General features: G+C 38.6%; 2 long non-coding RNA genes across 2 annotated transcripts; one reads left to right on the top strand and one right to left on the bottom strand.

Moving 5' to 3' along the window:
* Window positions 1–1,064: 1,064 nt before the first annotated feature.
* LOC145445276 (uncharacterized) lies at window positions 1,065–15,900 on the bottom strand. The gene is made up of 2 exons (XR_013916943.1): window positions 15,755–15,900; window positions 1,065–1,429 (listed from the first exon to the last, which is right to left on the bottom strand). It is a non-coding gene; the product is annotated as an uncharacterized LOC145445276 (long non-coding RNA).
* LOC145445277 (uncharacterized) lies at window positions 1,429–16,264 on the top strand. Its single transcript, XR_013916944.1, has 2 exons — window positions 1,429–1,574; window positions 15,900–16,264. It is a non-coding gene; the product is annotated as an uncharacterized LOC145445277 (long non-coding RNA).
* Window positions 16,265–17,291: the final 1,027 nt, after the last annotated feature.

Below are 17,291 nucleotides of genomic sequence, written 5' to 3'. Positions count from 1 at the left end.
TTGGATTTAAAATTTTATGTTGATTTTTGACATTAAATGAAAAAAAAAAATACACATGATAAAAAGAAACAATCTTTTCAATGTCCATATGGCTCTCTCCAAATTATATCGGCAAAACAAATGGTAAATATTTTTGTTTTCAAATGCTTCACAGCCTCAATGTCGCTTTATTATTCATTCATTGTGTTGTGCATACCTCTTCTTTACATCGCCTAGGCCCAGGTCTTATTTGAGTTTTCTGATGTCTGATTTCAAAGACTACTCCAAGTCGATTCGACGCCTTCCTATCTTTTCATTGTATCGCAGTCTTGTGATGTTTCGAAAGGAAGAAAATATTAATACATTGATACTGATATCGAAAACAAGGCCTAGTCAGTGGTTCCCAACCTGTGGTACGCGTACCACTAGTGGTACGCGAAGGTCTTCCAGGTGGTACGCGAGTAGATTCTGTTTTTTTTTCGGCCGACGGGAATTATTAGATCTGGTGGGGTTGAGCACAAAGATTGTTCTCTAATAAACTTCAGGCTTAGCATGGCCTCCTCGTACTCGACTCTAGCTTCTCATGCTATTCCCCAGCTGCTAATTTTCCCTTCCACGTGGGAGCAAGGATTTTCATCTCTGATGACTCAAGTCGAAGAAACGAAACCGACTTGTTGTGCCCATGCATCATGACTTTCGATGCGCTGTGAGCATACCGATGCCTCGCTAGTGCAGTGGTTCTCAAACTGGGGGGTGTGAACTGTGAAAGCATCTGAAGAGGGTGCAAAGCTGCGGCCAACTGAAAAATTATTTCGCGCTACACGCGATTTTCCGCCATTTCATTGTTTTTGCTCTGTGAGTAGTATAGTCGATCGCTCGCATGACGCAATGGGTTTCTTATGGGCGGGGTGGCATGGTGCCGTGAAACCGGGGGTGGCATGGTGACCCTTATGTCTTATGGCGGGGGTGGCATGGTGCCATTGTGTCTTATGGCGGGGGTGGCATGGTTACCTTTTCGGGTATAGGCTGCGGCGGCATGGTGCCGAGAAACCGGGGGTGGCATGCGGCTATTTCGTCTTATGGCGGGGGTGGCATGGTGCCATTGTGTCTTATGGCGGGGGTGGCATGGTTACCTTTTCGGGTATAGGCTGCGGCGGTATGGTACCGTGAAACTCGTGGTGGCATGGTGACCCTTATAACTATAGGCTGCGGTCGCATGGTGCCACTGTGTCTTATGGGTGCGGCGACATGCTAACGACGATAAATGTGTCTGTCATGTATTCTTACGGGCTCAGTGATGAGTCGCCATGTGTTCTTATGGGTGCGGTCGTGAATCGTACTTTCAGGCATCTCTCGTGCGGTGTTGAATAGTCACCAACAATAACCGCACAAACGGAAACTTGGCTTGCAAGAGGATTAAGCAGTGCGTGCGACCTATATTTCGAATGACCTGCGCGCTGAATTGTTTCCGTGCAGTCGTGTGCTACTATCGATTATTACACTAGATCAGTCAGTGTGAAATAGTTCGCTAAATCTAGGAATCAGTCGCATGGTGTTACTTTAGTAATTAGTTTACCACAGAGCCGGCGTAGCCGGTGATTCGAATACCGACAAATTTTCACTTATTTCTGACCCAACCCTAATCCTCTGTGAAGTTGACGCTTATTCAAAAAGGTGTGAAATATTTGTAAAACCCTGCGATCGCTGACAAGATAATGTCTCGAACATAACCATCTTTAGCGACTTGGTGTTACAGACATACCGATCGCTCACAAGGTAATATTTCCGCAGTAAGTTTGTCACAGAGCCGGCGCAGACGGTGATTCGTAAACCAACAATTTGACACTTTCTGGTGGTCGCTATATGTTTGACACTTCGGAACGCGGTTGACTTTAGTTGTATGATAAGAATCATGCAAAAATACAAGTAATGTGTCAATTTGTCAACTTGAAATGAAACTTACTACACAGCTCAAGTTGATTCGTATCTGAATGTGTTAATTCGATACAATTCTAATTATTTTGAGAAATCTTTTCGTGATCTTTTGATTCGACCATAACCCGAATATTACTGACGCCGACTATCAGCCACATTGAATTATTCGCACATTCCACGCTGCTGTTTTCACACTTATAGAATCAATACCAACTATAATTCTACAAGAATCAAGAATCACAAGTATGTGCATTATACAGTTATTGTCTTTATCAACACGAAATCAAACTCTTAACAAAAACACACATCTTATCACTCGTCAACTCTATCATGAAAAGCCTCGAGTCCTTATTATCAAAAATGTTATACCGCGGTGTCGGAATCCATTCGCGGGATGTACTAAAGGTAAATCCAGATAATCCAAAATGACATATTTGGACTTTGACATAATCTGAATTGAAATATATTGACAAACATGACTACCAACTTTGATCCAGTCACATTTCAAGATCATACTTTGAAACTTACAACTCTATTCACGATCCTGCTTTCCGTTTGTCAAAGAGATATTTCAACATCTTACCATACTCAAAAGAATTATTCACAACATTAACAATTGTCAAAAATCTAGTTTTCACTTACTTGATTATATCACTACAACTCATGAATTTGAATTAATTCATCTTGGTTGTACTCGTATGATCGGTCTTTTTTTATTCGATTGTAAAGGTCGTTACTATTCTGAAGACAAAGTATTTACTAATCGGTGCATATACGATTTTACTTGAACATATTATATTTTGAGTATACGAGATTTGAATGTCTGAACAATAACTGAGAAATAATTTATCACAATTAAATCCGTATATCACAGCGTAAAAGATATTGGAATGTCAGCAACTCGGTAAGGTCATAGTTACTACCGCATTACCTAATTTACCCGACCAACTCGTCATGATCATTCCTGAAATCAACACAAACATAACCACTGACTTGAGTTAACCACAAAACAGCATCAAGTTTTAAATCCACTTGTAGCTTACGGCTTATTTGAATGCGGGTTATGTTTTGTTGTAATAGTATTACGTCTCGACATCTCACCATCTTACCATATTCAAAGAGTCAACCACGAAAACATTGTCAAGTAAATCCGTTTGTAACTTACCCGACCAACTCAAACAGTATCAGTATGAAAAACAGCCAAACATACACGAATCCACACAATCACTAAAACCTAAAATCCATAACAAGCTTGGTTGTATTCATATCCCTACACACCTTTTTTTATTCAACTTGAAAAGTCGTTACTATTCTGTAAGATAGATGAATTACTACGCGGTATATTCTGCAAGACAAAAGTAATTACTTCTCAGGGTCGGCGACTTGAGATTAACATAATATGTTTGAGTATACGAGATTTGAAAGTCCGACCAACGTAGTTGAGAATTCATTTCTTACAATCGAACGATGGTGTTATATTCAAAGTTATCATGCTGTGAACATAAGGATTGACACATTGATTTGACATATGAGATTTTGTAATAGTTGATCATTACTTTATTATTAAATTATTCGCGTTAATTAGACCCGGCGTTGTGGTAAATGTTATGACAGCAACAAACTTTTCAGTACCAATGTTATTAACATATTAAGCTGTAAAACTATGTGTGTCTGAAATGTTCTTGATAGGAAAATTACTCCACCTTGGTAAAAATCACTCTGCGTATCGCGGATATCAGAAAATATTTCCTGTAACCAAGACTAAAGATGAAACGACAATATCGGTATTATTACATTCAACAATCAGTACAATTATTAAAATCTATCGTTTGCGATAAACAGCACTAAAGATGTAATAATTCCAGTATTCATACATTGAACATTCGATACAAAATGCTTTATTATCCCGATTCCCAACGGGTAATTGAAACGACTAAGTGTAGAATCAGTATATCAAAATATCGTTACTATTGAATCCAACGATTTATGGTCGGAATTTGTGACAGAGAATTGAAACATATGCACTTTACAGAGTGTGAAAATATCACTTTGAGTATCGAGTACCGTTCGAAGCTAGCGATCAATTCTTAATCATTTCAGTAACTCCCCGTTGTGCGCGCTAAATGTAAAATATCGCGAGGTTATACACTTAAAGACTTTGATTATTGCAAAAGTAAATTGTGATATGTTTGTTAGATGCATCCAATTCAACTAGAAGTGTCTAGTGCCCAACACTCGTAATATCGAAAAAGTACTTGCTACAATATAATTCGCTAAACGTGTTTTGTATTGTTGTTCATTTGTAGTATTGATTGTTTTTGAACCCTCAAATAATAATTCCCGACATGAAACTAAGCCGCCGAAAGTCGTTACCATCACAAAGAAACAATTTACACGATGTTTGCCAAATGTGTCCTATAGTTAGGTGTACTGGAATTATTTGTAAAACACACTCTGGTAAAGAAATCGAAAAGATATCCTACACCTAAATCTGATAAAACCATTTTGTACTTTGTGTTCGTCAGTAGTATCCATTTGAATTTTTCCATTTCCTCTCGTCAAAGTAGATGTAATCATAGTCGCTAAAGAACTTACTTGGATGTGTTTGAATTCTAGACATAGTTCTGATTTACCCAACACAAGACCCAAGGACAACCCTAGTTTCAGCCAAACACAGATATCCAAAATATCACACACTTCGCTATTCCTAAAGCACAAACACCCGATACAAAATAATACTTGTTGTGTTGTTGCGGCATCATCACTCAACAATATCACCCTCAATACAAATGATGTTTATGTGTAACATGCTATTGATTTGAACCACACCCACCTGACGGAAGAGGATTTACTCAATCTTTACAAAATGGATATTGACCAACATCACATCACCGGATTGTATCTGTTTCGCTGGATACGAGTTATGTTAGTTCAACAGTAAACAAATTTCACCCTCTTGGATTATGAACTCAATGCGTTAGCAGTCATTCAATATTTTGTTTGTGTCAACTAGTTACTTGGTATGTTACTCCACAACTCTTACAAAAGTACGAAGGATATTAACATCACACTAAGTAATTAACTTTACTCGATATTCCCGCATTACGAAACTAAAGAATGGTTGGTTAGACTCTACAAACTGTTTCGATATCACAAGACCTTTATTGTCTGAATGGGTGTTCATGTGTCTTAAGAACCAAATAGTTCAACACAGCACTAGTACCAACAGAAACATCAGAGTTGTTTACACAAAAAAGTTTGTATGCGTGCAGTATGCGAATACCATGTATAAGTCCAGCACAATTGCGGTATCCATCCGGGTTTAGTTAACAAAATTTACGACACCGAGGTCACCTCATCTTTCGTAAGACAACAAACCAACCAAGGTTCAGGATATGTCCATGTCATAGCAATAAATCAGCTACTCCAACAACAGAGTACATATGTTTTGTAGTTACGGTGCTTACATCTTACACACAAATCAATCTACTTTGCTAACAAAAAGTGCTGGGTCATCAAGTGATTGCCCTAGCAACAAAACAGCTAAACGTACTATCATACAAAATGGCCGTTATAGTCACCAACGGTACATGGTACAAGTAACAAGTCTCGAGAATCCAGTTATTGAAAAAACATGAAAGTGTTTCTCCTGTGCCAAGTCGGTATGTTGACGAAAGCGTCTAATGTAATATCATGATCGATTTGCATTCGTTGGTCACAAAATGTCACTACTCTAAATAATTATTTTTCACTCAAACACAAACGCATACTTGTCACCAATCGTTTTCATCAAGCACGAGTTAAAGAAACCTGCTACGACATGAATTCCGATTTAGTTTTACAAATATTTTATAATTGTTTTTAGTAACACTATATCAATGTCACCAAGTTGAGTGTTTACGATATTGGTGTGTAGGTGTGTGTCATACTTGGGGGATCCGTATTACAATTGACTCGAATTAACTAAATGTAAGAAGGGTTGAAATGTTTCGAATCGATTCATAAGTGGTCTTCGTTGTGGTTTTCGTCGGACATACAGCACGAACTAACTGTAGGCTCCTCTCTGTTGTACAGCTACTCGGTAATCGAAATGCATTAACATGTAAACAACGATCTTGTTTCGTCACACCAAAAATATGCTCACTGTCGCGATACTCCGCACAAGACGTGCATAGCCTTTTCACACTCGTAATAGTATACCAACGTCAAGCGATAACGTTTAACAAGACCAACGACACTGAACCCACGACGTTTACCTATGTAAAATTACCACTTTCACTTGTCAGTCCATCGTTTACCTGACTAAACAAATTATTTTCCTTTGGAGATCTGACGTTTACCCAAAGTAAGAAACCATTTTCACTTGTAAATATATTTTTTCCTCGGCTAACAAACCTTTTTTCACTTGAAAATATATTTTTTTCCTGAACAACAAACCTTTTTCACTTGGAAATATATTTTTTCTCTGGGTAACAAACCTTTTTCACTTGGAAATATATTTTTTCTCTGGTTAACAAACCTTTTTCACTTGGAAAAATATTTTTTCCCTGGGTAACAAACCTTTTTCCCTGAGCAACAAACCATTTTCACTTGGTGGCCCCATATTTACTTGTGGATATGTCACTCTAATGATATGCGTTGCATACTGTACCGTTCGCCGTATCGAGAGCACCAATGGTAGTTGAGTGAAGAACCAAGATGGACAAATATACCCGTTTGTTTGTCTGAATTTTACATTGGATCTCCAAGCCTTCCGTCGTCTATGCCACCGATTGAATATACAAAATTGATTTTATTGAACTCGCGATGTAATAACGAAGTCCTGGAGGGTATGATGATGTCGTCTATAGGTCATACCGATGTGTGCATAAACACCCAACATTTGTACACCGACACATTGTATGTAATGTAATACATATTCGATATGTATTGTCAATTTTCACGAAAAAAATCAAGGGTTGTGAATCTACATGTTTAATTACATTTGGTCATTGGTTCTGCTTTATCGCTTTGCATTGAATATCCGGATCCGGTTATGAACTGACCTGTATTGGGTTTGTAATTCCATACTGAATGGGGCGATATGTATTGACCAAACCTATTACCGCTACATATCGCTGTACGTATAACCTGTATAGGGTGAGCAAGGAAATTAATCACAAGTAACCTGGAATCGCTAGCACGATGGGTAGTATGCGTTCCTACATTTTCCGAAGATTGTTATCCGTGTATCAACCAGTTAACAAAGGTGGGGGATTACAACTTTAGACGGATTGGTTCTGGAAAATCTAAAGCATAAACCCGGACATCGCAGTCATATCGAAATAGTGCATTGTTATTGTGTTTGTGTGTGTGTGTGTGGCTAACCGTCGATTTTGATGGGACTGCGCCAGAGCAAGTGAGTATGCGATTACACAAATGTATCGGAGTCGTTGTTGGTGTATATTTTGTCACTGACCGTTGTAACAATATACAAAAATATCAAATTGGCCGGTGTGGTTGTCAGTTTTCAAAACGAAAATGGTATTGTTACCCAGGGAAAAATGTATTTCCAAGTGAAAACGGTATTGGTACTCAGTTAAATGATAGTTTCCAGACGAAAGGGTTTGTTACCCAGGAGAAAATGATTAGTTACTCTAGGTAAAAGTATTTTTCCAAGTGAAAATGTATTGTTACACTGGGTAAACGCCGGATCTCCAAAGGAAAATGATATTTTTACTCGGGTAAACGACGGACCACCAAGTGAAAATGGTTTGTTCCTCAGGGAAAAAGGTTTGTTACCCAGGGAAAAAATATATTTCCAAGTGAAAAAGGTTTGTTACCCAGAGAAAAAATATTTTTCCAAGTGAAAAAGGTTTGTTAACCAGAGAAAAAATATATTTCCAAGTGAAAAAGGTTTGTTATCCAGAGAAAAAATATATTTCCAAGTGAAAAAGGTTTGTTGTTCAGGAAAAAAATATATTTTCAAGTGAAAAAAGGTTTGTTAGCCGAGGAAAAAATATATTTACAAGTGAAAATGGTTTCTTACTTTGGGTAAACGTCAGATCTCCAAAGGAAAATAATTTGTTTAGTCAGGTAAACGATGGACTGACAAGTGAAAGTGGTAATTTTACATAGGTAAACGTCGTGGGTTCAGTGTCGTTGGTCTTGTTAAACGTTATCGCTTGACGTTGGTATACTATTACGAGTGTGAAAAGGCTATGCACGTCTTGTGCGGAGTATCGCGACAGTGAGCATATTTTTGGTGTGACGAAACAAGATCGTTGTTTACATGTTAATGCATTTCGATTACCGAGTAGCTGTACAACAGAGAGGAGCCTACAGTTAGTTCGTGCTGTATGTCCGACGAAAACCACAACGAAGACCACTTATGAATCGATTCGAAACATTTCAACCCTTCTTACATTTAGTTAATTCGAGTCAATTGTAATACGGATCCCCCAAGTATGACACACACCTACACACCAATATCGTAAACACTCAACTTGGTGACATTGATATAGTGTTACTAAAAACAATTATAAAATATTTGTAAAACTAAATCGGAATTCATGTCGTAGCAGGTTTCTTTAACTCGTGCTTGATGAAAACGATTGGTGACAAGTATGCGTTTGTGTTTGAGTGAAAAATAATTATTTAGAGTAGTGACATTTTGTGACCAACGAATGCAAATCGATCATGATATTACATTAGACCAGCGGTTCTCAACCTTTTTGGACATGCGCCCCCCTTGGCGGTGGTCAAATATATTGCGCCCCCCTGATTCCTCTGCACATATCGCCATGTAAAAAAGGGCACATCATCTAATAGTATACATATGGTATATCTTACGCCAATTTTGAATCCGCATTCCAGTTGTTGAGTCGTGCCGTCTATTACATTTCTGACTAATTTCCCCCAAACTCGTTTGAGAATACCAAAAAATATTGAACAATACATCAATTTATTTCAAGGTGCACTGAGACTAATCTTAATGCGAAGGCTGTGCCTGTTTTTTGAATACCAAATGTTCAATTCTAGGATAGGTAGCAGATAATGCGCATCTCATATCGGATTCACAGTCGAGTTTGTTTCTTGATTTTGTCTTTATATTCACAAGAGTAGAAAAACCCTTTTCGCACAGCTAAGTGGATGAAAATGGAAGAAGTATGCGTATAGCCACATCACCCACACTCTTGTAGATATGGATATATTTCACCCAGAATTCAGTAAGTGGTAGTGCTTCAAAGTCGTCTCTTGCGGTAGAATTGCATTTTAGATCCAAAAACTCCTCTTGCAAATATTCCGGAAGAATATCCACATTCAAACGAAAGGGATTCCTTGTCATCTGCCATTCCGGAAGCTCGGTATCATTCAAGTCTGGAAAATAGCGTTCGAATTCTTGTTTCAGAAGTTGAAGGTGATTCTCCACCTCGGCTTTGAGCTCGCCCTTCATTTCAATTTGTTTTTTGTCAAGGATAGTGTCAAGGTTGTAAAATGAAGCCGCATTTCCTTTTTGAATTCGACGATACCACAGCCCAAGTTTTTCTACGAAAGCGTGAATCGCATCATAGTCTGCTATGCGATTCGTATCCTTCCCCTGTAGGGAGAGATTTAAATTATTGAGGGCTTGAAATATGTCCACAAAGTAGGCCAACTGCAGCTGCATCTTCTCTGATGTAAATGACATAAGCAGATCCTTTTTACCATGAGCTTCCAAAAATAGCTTCAGTTCTTCTTTCATTTCAAAGATTCGAGCTAACATATTACCTTTTGACAACCACCGAACAGATGTATGAAAGAGTAAAGTTTCATGATCGGAATCCATATCTTGACACAGTTTAGTAAACAATCTGGTATTGACTGCACTTGCTTTGACAAAGTTAACGATTCGAATGAATATTGCAAAATTATCCTTCATTGCAGCAGGTAGAGTTCTGGAAGCAAGAGCCTCTCGGTGAATCACGCAGTGCGATCCTACCGCATTTGTGCTTCTTTGCTTTATCCTGGCAATGAATCCGCTTCGCGATCCAATCATTGCTGGGGCACCGTCAGTGCAGACGCCAACAAGTTTTTCCCATTTTATATCATTGCTATCAAAAAATGTGGCGACAAGTTGGAATATATCTTCTGATTTTGTAGTCGTTTCCAAGGGTTTGCAAAATAATATGTCTTCTTCGATTGAAGTAGGCCCAACAAAGCGAACATAGACCATTAACTGAGACAATTGGGCAACATCAGTCGTCTCATCACACTGAATGGCGAAATAAGGTGATTTGTGAATCTTATCTATAACTTGACACTCAATATCCTCTGCGAGCTCATCGATGCGTCTTTTAATGGTAGAATTAGAAAGAGGAATCGCCGCAAGCTTCTTACTGCTCGCCTCACCCAACACGAGCCTAGCTGCTCGTAGCATACAGGGTTTTATCAACGTTTCGCCAATACTATGGGGTTTCTTCTCTAGAGCTATCATGTAAGCAATTACGAAAGACGCTTCAAGGACTTCAGCAGCCGGAGATTGACGAAAGCACTTGCTATATGCACCCTTCATTTTCTCAAATGAGGCTTTCTTGCTTTGGAAAAAAGATAGAGGCTTCATTTGATGGGCGGAATGTTTTTTCTCGAGATGACGCTCCAGACGAGTTGGTCTCAACGCGTCGTTGCTCAGCTTTTGAAAACATATCACGCATTGCGGCACAACTTCGCCTTTTACAATGGTCTCTATGAATCCAAATTTCAGATAATCTTCGACATACTTTCTCTTTTTACCGCTCATACTAGTTCAAGCAAATTGACGATGTCGATGAAAATTCACGCCCACGCCGCTGCCTACAATAACAATATTTTCGAAATCGACATGAGTCGAAACCTGGGCGAACAGGTGCAGACAATGTGGCACCTGATCCGACAATTTCATTGTGACATCATGGTGCAATAGACAGCGATATATGATCATTGATCATGCGCTTGATGAATGTAAACCACTAACACCGTTCATAATATCATCCATTCGCTTGTCTAGCTAGCGGAATGTTCAAAAGTACAGAACGTGTAACATTGTAACAATAATCACGATATATCTTCAGATAGTTGTAGATGAGAACAAATAACGTATGTTTATTCTGTAAAAAATTTCATTATTTGTAATATTTGTGATCTAGCGACTTCTCCACAAAATGTTAACAAATTTTGGAGTCAGGTATGATAAGCCTGTAAGTTTGAAGATAATAACATGAATATGCACTATGCAGTGATCGATATGTTATTAGTGCGAGATATAGATGTATGCTGGTAGTGACCACATGGAGCATGGCGTCGTTCTGTCCTGCCATGCTAAATTTGATCAGTTTTGGAATTGAATTAAATTGTGTTGATTTAGGGTAGCCTAATTGCGGGCGAAAACGGGCAACCTATATTGCATCTAAGTCTGTCTTAGGCAGTGCAGTTCGCAAGCTACTAACAAGAGCTGCCCAGCGCGACAAGCTTTAGGCTACTGTCAAAGATATGAAGCAACGAATGACTTACACGTGGGAGTTGCTCTCTATATCTCAAAAGAATTTCAAAAATTTGCTCAAATGAAGTTGAAATCAGCCTATACTCCGTTGAGCGCGGTTGCTAGAGTTTGTATTTTGCAAGTGTTCTTGAATATGGAATAAGTTTCATCTTCATTAATCTTCTTCTCATAATGGATGTGAAACACATGTTTAGACACGTACTGACTTTGTCAATTTCTCGCGCCCCCCCTATAATGACTTCGTAAATTTTTCGCGCCCCCCCTGAGAGCCTCCTGCGCCCCCCAAGGGGGGCGCGCCCCCCAGGTTGAGAACCCCTGCATTAGACGCTTTCGTCAACATACCGACTTGGCACAGGAGAAACACTTTCATGTTTTTTCAATAACTGGATTCTCGAGACTTGTTACTTGTACCATGTACCGTTGGTGACTATAACGGCCATTTTGTATGATAGTACGTTTAGCTGTTTTGTTGCTAGGGCAATCACTTGATGACCCAGCACTTTTTGTTAGCAAAGTAGATTGATTTGTGTGTAAGATGTAAGCACCGTAACTACAAAACATATGTACTCTGTTGTTGGAGTAGCTGATTTATTGCTATGACATGGACATATCCTGAACCTTGGTTGGTTTGTTGTCTTACGAAAGATGAGGTGACCTCGGTGTCGTAAATTTTGTTAACTAAACCCGGATGGATACCGCAATTGTGCTGGACTTATACATGGTATTCGCATACTGCACGCATACAAACTTTTTTGTGTAAACAACTCTGATGTTTCTGTTGGTACTAGTGCTGTGTTGAACTATTTGGTTCTTAAGACACATGAACACCCATTCAGACAATAAAGGTCTTGTGATATCGAAACAGTTTGTAGAGTCTAACCAACCATTCTTTAGTTTCGTAATGCGGGAATATCGAGTAAAGTTAATTACTTAGTGTGATGTTAATATCCTTCGTACTTTTGTAAGAGTTGTGGAGTAACATACCAAGTAACTAGTTGACACAAACAAAATATTGAATGACTGCTAACGCATTGAGTTCATAATCCAAGAGGGTGAAATTTGTTTACTGTTGAACTAACATAACTCGTATCCAGCGAAACAGATACAATCCGGTGATGTGATGTTGGTCAATATCCATTTTGTAAAGATTGAGTAAATCCTCTTCCGTCAGGTGGGTGTGGTTCAAATCAATAGCATGTTACACATAAACATCATTTGTATTGAGGGTGATATTGTTGAGTGATGATGCCGCAACAACACAACAAGTATTATTTTGTATCGGGTGTTTGTGCTTTAGGAATAGCGAAGTGTGTGATATTTTGGATATCTGTGTTTGGCTGAAACTAGGGTTGTCCTTGGGTCTTGTGTTGGGTAAATCAGAACTATGTCTAGAATTCAAACACATCCAAGTAAGTTCTTTAGCGACTATGATTACATCTACTTTGACGAGAGGAAATGGAAAAATTCAAATGGATACTACTGACGAACACAAAGTACAAAATGGTTTTATCAGATTTAGGTGTAGGATATCTTTTCGATTTCTTTACCAGAGTGTGTTTTACAAATAATTCCAGTACACCTAACTATAGGACACATTTGGCAAACATCGTGTAAATTGTTTCTTTGTGATGGTAACGACTTTCGGCGGCTTAGTTTCATGTCGGGAATTATTATTTGAGGGTTCAAAAACAATCAATACTACAAATGAACAACAATACAAAACACGTTTAGCGAATTATATTGTAGCAAGTACTTTTTCGATATTACGAGTGTTGGGCACTAGACACTTCTAGTTGAATTGGATGCATCTAACAAACATATCACAATTTACTTTTGCAATAATCAAAGTCTTTAAGTGTATAACCTCGCGATATTTTACATTTAGCGCGCACAACGGGGAGTTACTGAAATGATTAAGAATTGATCGCTAGCTTCGAACGGTACTCGATACTCAAAGTGATATTTTCACACTCTGTAAAGTGCATATGTTTCAATTCTCTGTCACAAATTCCGACCATAAATCGTTGGATTCAATAGTAACGATATTTTGATATACTGATTCTACACTTAGTCGTTTCAATTACCCGTTGGGAATCGGGATAATAAAGCATTTTGTATCGAATGTTCAATGTATGAATACTGGAATTATTACATCTTTAGTGCTGTTTATCGCAAACGATAGATTTTAATAATTGTACTGATTGTTGAATGTAATAATACCGATATTGTCGTTTCATCTTTAGTCTTGGTTACTGGAAATATTTTCTGATATCCGCGATACGCAGAGTGATTTTTACCAAGGTGGAGTAATTTTCCTATCAAGAACATTTCAGACACACATAGTTTTACAGCTTAATATGTTAATAACATTGGTACTGAAAAGTTTGTTGCTGTCATAACATTTACCACAACGCCGGGTCTAATTAACGCGAATAATTTAATAATAAAGTAATGATCAACTATTACAAAATCTCATATGTCAAATCAATGTGTCAATCCTTATGTTCACAGCATGATAACTTTGAATATAACACCATCGTTCGATTGTAAGAAATGAATTCTCAACTACGTTGGTCGGACTTTCAAATCTCGTATACTCAAACATATTATGTTAATCTCAAGTCGCCGACCCTGAGAAGTAATTACTTTTGTCTTGCAGAATATACCGCGTAGTAATTCATCTATCTTACAGAATAGTAACGACTTTTCAAGTTGAATAAAAAAAGGTGTGTAGGGATATGAATACAACCAAGCTTGTTATGGATTTTAGGTTTTAGTGATTGTGTGGATTCGTGTATGTTTGGCTGTTTTTCATACTGATACTGTTTGAGTTGGTCGGGTAAGTTACAAACGGATTTACTTGACAATGTTTTCGTGGTTGACTCTTTGAATATGGTAAGATGGTGAGATGTCGAGACGTAATACTATTACAACAAAACATAACCCGCATTCAAATAAGCCGTAAGCTACAAGTGGATTTAAAACTTGATGCTGTTTTGTGGTTAACTCAAGTCAGTGGTTATGTTTGTGTTGATTTCAGGAATGATCATGACGAGTTGGTCGGGTAAATTAGGTAATGCGGTAGTAACTATGACCTTACCGAGTTGCTGACATTCCAATATCTTTTACGCTGTGATATACGGATTTAATTGTGATAAATTATTTCTCAGTTATTGTTCAGACATTCAAATCTCGTATACTCAAAATATAATATGTTCAAGTAAAATCGTATATGCACCGATTAGTAAATACTTTGTCTTCAGAATAGTAACGACCTTTACAATCGAATAAAAAAAGACCGATCATACGAGTACAACCAAGATGAATTAATTCAAATTCATGAGTTGTAGTGATATAATCAAGTAAGTGAAAACTAGATTTTTAACAATTGTTAATGTTGTGAATAATTCTTTTGAGTATGGTAAGATGTTGAAATATCTCTTTGACAAACGGAAAGCAGGATCGTGAATAGAGTTGTAAGTTTCAAAGTATGGTCTTGAAATGTGACTGGATCAAAGTTGGTAGTCATGTTTGTCAATATATTTCAATTCAGATTATGTCAAAGTCCAAATATGTCATTTTGGATTATCTGGATTTACCTTTAGTACATCCCGCGAATGGATTCCGACACCGCGGTATAACATTTTTGATAATAAGGACTCGAGGCTTTTCATGATAGAGTTGACGAGTGATAAGATGTGTGTTTTTGTTAAGAGTTTGATTTCGTGTTGATAAAGACAATAACTGTATAATGCACATACTTGTGATTCTTGATTCTTGTAGAATTATAGTTGGTATTGATTCTATAAGTGTGAAAACAGCAGCGTGGAATGTGCGAATAATTCAATGTGGCTGATAGTCGGCGTCAGTAATATTCGGGTTATGGTCGAATCAAAAGATCACGAAAAGATTTCTCAAAATAATTAGAATTGTACCGAATTAACACATTCAGATACGAATCAACTTGAGCTGTGTAGTAAGTTTCATTTCAAGTTGACAAATTGACACATTACTTGTATTTTTGCATGATTCTTATCATACAACTAAAGTCAACCGCGTTCCGAAGTGTCAAACATATAGCGACCACCAGAAAGTGTCAAATTGTTGGTTTACGAATCACCGTCTGCGCCGGCTCTGTGACAAACTTACTGCGGAAATATTACCTTGTGAGCGATCGGTATGTCTGTAACACCAAGTCGCTAAAGATGGTTATGTTCGAGACATTATCTTGTCAGCGATCGCAGGGTTTTACAAATATTTCACACCTTTTTGAATAAGCGTCAACTTCACAGAGGATTAGGGTTGGGTCAGAAATAAGTGAAAATTTGTCGGTATTCGAATCACCGGCTACGCCGGCTCTGTGGTAAACTAATTACTAAAGTAACACCATGCGACTGATTCCTAGATTTAGCGAACTATTTCACACTGACTGATCTAGTGTAATAATCGATAGTAGCACACGACTGCACGGAAACAATTCAGCGCGCAGGTCATTCGAAATATAGGTCGCACGCACTGCTTAATCCTCTTGCAAGCCAAGTTTCCGTTTGTGCGGTTATTGTTGGTGACTATTCAACACCGCACGAGAGATGCCTGAAAGTATGATTCACGACCGCACCCATAAGAACACATGGCGACTCATCACTGAGCCCGTAAGAATACATGACAGACACATTTATCGTCGTTAGCATGTCGCCGCACCCATAAGACACAGTGGCACCATGCGACCGCAGCCTATAGTTATAAGGGTCACCATGCCACCACGAGTTTCACGGTACCATACCGCCGCAGCCTATACCCGAAAAGGTAACCATGCCACCCCCGCCATAAGACACAATGGCACCATGCCACCCCCGCCATAAGACGAAATAGCCGCATGCCACCCCCGGTTTCTCGGCACCATGCCGCCGCAGCCTATACCCGAAAAGGTAACCATGCCACCCCCGCCATAAGACACAATGGCACCATGCCACCCCCGCCATAAGACATAAGGGTCACCATGCCACCCCCGGTTTCACGGCACCATGCCACCCCGCCCATAAGAAACCCATTGCGTCATGCGAGCGATCGTCTATACTACTTCTGTGTATAGTCCTAATGGCATATTTGAGAATCCTCTCATCTACTAGCTGTCCTGACCTTCCATGCCATCAAATTATTCGCTAGGATTCAGCCAGCATTCTGGTTGCATTTTGTGATATGACGATAAGGGAGCGTGTCTATCATAAATGGGGGCGTGTCTAAGAAAGTTTGAGAACCGCTGAGCTAGTTGAAAATAATACAAATGCAGCCATCGTATTAAATAAATTGACGTTTGTTGTTTGCTGTTATTTCATTATGTTGTTCTTCTTGTGACTGGTGGGGAAAAACAATTCTATGCATCCCATCAACCCTTGGCCTAGTTTACTAGTTTTTGCTATTACGCCTCGCATAGGTCAAATACGTCATAGGTGACGGAATCAGTTTTGACCGCCTTCAGTGCTCGTAACTTATGTAGGTGGTACACGAGCACTGCATAAAACCTCGAAATGGTATACGTGGGTGAAAAAAGGTTGAGAACCACTGGCCTAGATAATGACTTTTTTGCATACTTATAAAAAGTTACTTTTACTTCTACTTGAGTAGATATCGACGCCATCACTTCTACTTCTACTCGAGTAGAAATTGATGCTGTTACTTCTACTTCTACTTGAGTATCTATGGTAAGTACTTTGACCACCTCTGATGACGTCACAATGGTGATAGCTATGACTAAACAGCAAGGAATACGTCACCGCACAGGCTGTTTTTAGCAGCAAAATGCAAAATTTTAAATCACAGATTATAAAATATCCTAACATGAGAGATAAAAAGCGACTTCATATTTGTAATCAGCGTAGAA

Source organism: Botryllus schlosseri, chromosome 8 (assembly GCF_051294905.1).
Source record: "Botryllus schlosseri isolate E-star chromosome 8, Bs_hap1, whole genome shotgun sequence".
NCBI classification, from domain to species: Eukaryota; Metazoa; Chordata; class Ascidiacea; order Stolidobranchia; family Styelidae; genus Botryllus; species Botryllus schlosseri.
This window is presented reverse-complemented; position numbering and strand designations above follow the sequence as displayed.